General features: G+C 34.7%; 1 protein-coding gene across 10 annotated transcripts in view; it reads left to right on the top strand.

The window, feature by feature from the left end:
- Positions 1-5,838, top strand: part of LOC106871878 (blood vessel epicardial substance-B) — a 535,134-nt gene that overhangs the window by 409,856 nt on the left and 119,440 nt on the right. For 2 of the 10 annotated variants that reach the window (XM_052974859.1, XM_052974857.1), the window contains one exon: positions 5,158-5,225. The exons of the other annotated variants lie outside the window; for them this stretch is intronic. The gene's annotated coding sequence lies outside the window, so the exon portion shown is untranslated. The remainder of the gene's footprint in view (positions 1-5,157; positions 5,226-5,838) is intronic. 10 annotated transcript variants of the gene reach the window in all.

The raw sequence follows: 5,838 nt of genomic DNA, 5'->3' as shown, positions 1-5,838 counted from the left end.
TATATATATATATATATATATATATATATCATTGTCATCAACATTTAACATTCATTATCCAGGCTGGCATTGGATGGATGGTTTGGCAGGATCAGGCAAACTGTAGAGCTGTGTTGAGCTGCAATGTCAGCCTTGGCATTGCTTCTATAGCTGAATGCCATTCCTAAGACCAACCACTTTACAGACTGTAATAGGTGCTTTTCTTGTGCCACCAGCTCTAATGAGGTTGCCAAGTAACTTGCAAGAAAGGAAGAGAAAAGGAAGAAGGAAAAGGTGAGGGAGAAAAAGAAAAAATAGGAAAAAGCCTTCTGGACTAAATGGAGTGGGTTAGTATTTGAGAGAGGGAGGAGAAATGATGATTCTGTGTTAGGTGTTGAGAGGTTCTTGCAACAGAGATACAAAGCTACTCTGTATCTTAGGGTCAGTGGAAAGAGGTAGTGATGGGTTGCATCTCAAGATACAAGGTGGGAGGAGAGATCGTTAGAGATGGAGATCGGGGTGAACGTAGTGAGTGTTGGTGAGAGATGTAGGAGTGGCTCTGTGTGGGATATGTTAGATATGTGAGATTATTGAGAGAAGTGTTAACAATGGAGTACAGCAGAGGAGAGAGAGCAATTTCTGAAGGTACAAAAAGGAAGTGATTGGTGGAAATAGTGCAGGAATGATAATGAGGAATGGAAGTCGTTCTGGAGTGGTGGGGAGAAGGTAATTGGAAGGAAGTGGGTGTAAGATATGCTTATCCTGTTCTTAGGTGATTACAGCAACCAAATAGTATCATAAACTGAGAAATGATGAGTCTTAGAGATGAGATGTACGGGTAATGCTTGATAGAGCAGAGAGAGAGAGAGCAAGAGAGAAGTGAGGCAGGATATCCACACATGCAAGCATGACCAAGTTTGCTTTGGATATCGTTTCTACTGTGGTGGATGAGTCTTCTCATGCACAGCACATTGACAATCAATTCAATCCCTTGTCATCTCTGTAAGGTTCATCATCTTAAGATCAGTCTTTGTTACTTTGTCCCATATCTTCCTGGGTCTCCCTCTTCCATAAGTTCCATCCACGTTAAGTGATTGATACTTCTTTATGGTACTGTCCTCATATGTGTGTGTGTGTGTGTGTGTGTGTGTGTGTGTGTGTGTGTGTTTCTCTAATTAAAAATAAAATGAAGGTATGCATGCATGCATTTTATTTTTGATTAATTAGAATTCTTCCAAGAAGATGGGTGCTCATTTCATTTCTATTAAAGAAAGAAAAGTTCCATCTATTGAATATTGATAACAACAACAATAATGGTTATATATGAAACTTTAGGACAGTCTCGCATATTTTTACTGTTCTACTTAGAGTTTGTATCTCTGAAGTGCATGTCAGCTGATTTCTATTTTTGCTTGAAAATCCTAGCTTTTCAGATTGTCATGCAAACATTAACCAAGTGCACCAATGAGTATTGGCATAAAATGTACATTTATAATCATAGTAGAGGAGCTACAGGCATTCAGTAGCAGCTTTGATGGAAATGTTCCACCAATATTCCTTGTGTTGATATGTATGTATTCAATAACAGAGGTGTTGTTTATATTTATTCCAGTACAGTTTTTGCCTGTTGCTGACATTATATATTAAGTTAACATTATGTTACAGAGTGGGATGTGGCACCTTAGTGATGCTTTTGGGCAACAGCTGATTACATGTGTTATGTCCTTCACATTAGATTGGTGTAGTTGATATTAGTGGCTTCATCTTGGAATCTTAAAAATTTTGCTGTCTCATTTGTTCATAAGATACTTTGTAGTTATGTTCTGTTCTTGCATAGAATGTGATGTAACAGTCACAAGTCCATGAGAGGCTATACTTCATGTTAATATTATCATAATAGGGCAGCAAGCTGGCAGAATCGTTAGCACGCCAGGTGAAATGCTTAGTGGTATTTCATCTGCCATTATATTCTGAGTTCAAATTCCACTGAGGTCAACTTTGCCTTTCATCCTTTCAGGGTTGATTAAATAAGTGCCAGTTATGCACTGGGGTTGATGTAATCAACTTAATCCCTTTGTATGTCCTTGTTTGTTCCTTCTATGTTTAGCCCCTGTGAGCAATAAAGAAAAAATATTATCATATTCTTCATGTTTAACAGGAGATGAATCCATACATAACATTTGTTTGGTATGTAGGATGTCTCCCAGGATATGTGAATCCTACACTTTTGGTTCATATGAGGAAGTCATCAGGAAGTGAATGTTTCGTGTGGAATTCACTACCAGCTTGCAGGATGTTATTCACTTCATTTTCAAGTATTTGGTTAACATGCACTTAATTATTTTTGTTGCCATTATTTAGCAGGTGCTGTCAGAGTATTATCATACAGCACTCAAAAGATGTCTGTGCTGATTGGAAGCCACTCTTACCTTTTCTTGAGATATAGTCTGTCTGTATCATTGTTTCTGTAGAATTTGAAGTCAATGCCAAGATCTTGAAAGTTTTAATAGCTATAAAGTGAATTTACTTTATAGACCAGTCAAGGTTCCCAAATGTTGGTACCAGCAAAGGTACTACAAATGTATTGTGAGATATTGTCTTGTTGTAAGAGGGAAGCTCTGACTACTAATAATCCTTTTAAGTTTGGTGTAATATCTTTTCTTTCTTGTGTTTGTGTTCACAATACCTTTGTATGGTATATTTTCATTAATACATTTCAAGGTAATTGCAGCACTCTTTTTGTGGAAATGGGTAGACAGGAAGACCATTGACACAAAGATTTGGGGTTTGATGAACAGTTTTCCCACTTTCACTTATTAGATATGAACATTCTTTTGACAAAACTCTACCCCTACATAAAAAAAAATGTGATTAAATCTAATTGTTTTTCAATGTGAATATTTTATGCATTGAACTTTAGATCGTCCATAAAAAAATTATGAATATTAGTGTTTCTTGCTGTCATAGTCCCAAGAACATTGTCAGTTGATTTTCATTGAAGAAATAGCAGTGGATTTATAACCAAAATACATAGAAGCACAAATATACTGTCACTTTGGAATATTCTTATTGAAATATTTATAACATCAGAAACAATTGTTCCACTTTAAATTACAAGTGTGGGGATTGTGGACCTGGTTTTTATGAGCCTTTTGATAGCAGCAACTAAGACAGTAGGTACATTTGCCAGCTATAATGATTTCAGTAGCTATGAATGGGAAATGAATCAAACACTTTTCATCAAGTCATATTGTCACAAGCTTTCTGTAGCTTTCTTTTCTTCAGTTATTGTGCCAAACAACTTTACCAAAAGTTGTCTGACACATGTTTCTTTACATCAGCCTGCATGTCATTATCTACATCATTAGACTTGCAATGATCTTGGAGGATTTGGTTCAGGCAGCTAGTGTACGGCTTATATATAATGTTAAGATAGGTTGTAATCCCATAGTTATCTGCCAAAGTAGTATTTTCATTCTTGGCTTAAAGGTTGGCTTGTTCTATGACAAGCCAATTTAGTATGTCTATCTGGCTTTCCATAGCTTTTTGAAGCACTGTCTAAGTGGTTTTCTATATAAAATGTCAACATTTCATATCAGTAGTCAACTACGAGGCCTCTTCATAGTGTCTTCCTATTATTTATATTTTTTTTTGCATTGATGAAAGTTTCAGTGCTGATTGCATAAGCTCTACTGTTAATGTTGGTGTAGTATTGTCGATTTATTGTCTCTAGTCATGTTGCATTCTCATTAAAATAATTATTTTCATTCCAAATCTTAGACCAGAGTGGTTTTTATTTCTTCTTGAGATATATATCTTCTTTTATATCTTCTTTTCATTATGGTATTTTTTCCTCCATTTGCAGCTTGTAGGTTAAAAATAAACTTGTGGTTTATATTGGTTTGTTGTAATACTTGATTTTTTTCAGGAAACAATGTTTTTCTTTCATTTCTTTCTGAGTTCATATTTTAGGGTTATTAGTTTTCCTTCATTATTTAGAGTAGAATTTTCATACATTTTTGTTAGTCTTCTTAGGAAGTGTTTGTTGGTGTGTTGTGAACACATAATTCCTTTTACACTTTATAATGGAATTTAATAGTTCTATCTACAGTTTAAACTGTTTTTCTTCTTCTAGTGTTGTTACCTACCTGGGTTAATTACAATGGATTATTTCATTACTGCATGCTTTGCAAATATCTTACAGGTGTTCCTTCATTGTAACAGAGGCAAACTACAGGAAGGTATTGATATTCCAATACAAAGTTTTATTTTTTTTTTATACATTCACCAATATCATCAATAACTTATACCATGAAAGGGGTTGGTCTTCTACTCACACTCATCAGAAGGACTGTTACTTAATGATAGCCTATGTAAAAGCAAATGTAAAATGAGGTTGATCATACACTCACACTCACAGCAGTGTTTCTATCTCCCAGATTTTGCTTACAAAGTGTTAATCAACCCAAGGTTATAGTAGAGGCAGTTACTCAGGATCACACACACTGGTCTGGTCTTGAACCTAGAGCTACATGGCTGTGAAACAAACTTGTTAATCGACCATTGATGTCTACACTTATGTAAGACATTTTCAACATCAGAAAATTTCATAGATGTGTGAACTAGTTTATGTGAAATAACCTTGAAACCTGACAGAAAGATAAATCTGTGAAGTATTGTTTGGAAGTTGATCAAACTGTTTATTCGTTTGATGTAATAATGTAGAAAAGAAGAATTCACATGCCTCAACCTCTAATGTTTGTGTGCTTTTCTGTCTTACAGAAAAAAACACCATTAGATTTTTACAAGATTTGGCACTAAACATTTTTCATTAGCGTAACAAGAACTGGTAAAATAAAAATTATCAGACAAGACTTTTATTTTTATAATTTTACTTCAAATGGCATTTCTCATAAACAGGTTTTAAAATATGACTTTGACAATTATTCCTAAATTTCAACCAACAAAAGCTCCTTCCTTCTTTGTAGCTCTGTTCATAGAATCTGAACTGACTTATGTTCTTTAATAATTTCTACCTAATTGGTCTACTGCCGTAATTGGTTCATTAAGGAGATATATCCATTAATCCAATTGCTAACTTGTCAATCTATATCAGTTTCCCTTTGCTTGTTGCTACAACTATTACTAATGATATTTATCTGCTTCCATCTATTACAGACAAATGCAGGGGAGCTGAATAATGGTAGGAAGGAAGGGAAACCACCATAATTTACAGCTTGTCAAATGTAAATCAAAGATATCTCTGACTTATAGCTGCTGCTGTTGTTGTTTCTTAGCCCTAGGTCAGCCCTGAAAATCAGATTTACAATCTAAAAATATTCCAGTCAAGACTGTTCTATGTTTTATTGGTCACAGTCTATCGAGGGCTGTATTATCCAATGTATCCTATTTCTAATAATGACATATTAGGGAGACAAACATCAAAGAAAATGCCTTGTTATATTTCTTCCAATTCTTTACATTCTGATTCCAAATACTGTTGGGTCAATATTACCTTTCATCCTTCTGGGACTTGATGACTCTCACATATTTGCTCTCCCTGGTCCATATTTCTTTAGTTCAGAGTACTCTCTAAATTTTTATGTGTACAAGGAACCATTCCTCCTATACTGGTACCACAGCAACTCCCAATAAAAGTTGACTTGGACCATAATGACCCATCCAACTCTGGCTTGTATGAAAAGTGAATGTAAACATGATAATAATATGATGCATGAGTGTGTATGTGTATAATAATGATGATATGCATGAGTGTATATGTGTAAGTATATATATGTGTATGTATACAGATATATATATACAGGTGTATGTATACAGGTATATATATATATATATATA

The sequence above is a fragment of the Octopus bimaculoides genome, chromosome 19, assembly GCF_001194135.2.
Source record: "Octopus bimaculoides isolate UCB-OBI-ISO-001 chromosome 19, ASM119413v2, whole genome shotgun sequence".
In the NCBI taxonomy this organism is placed as follows: Eukaryota; Metazoa; Mollusca; class Cephalopoda; order Octopoda; family Octopodidae; genus Octopus; species Octopus bimaculoides.
The sequence above is the reverse complement of the archived record's forward strand: the minus strand, read 5'-3'. Positions and strand labels throughout refer to the sequence as shown.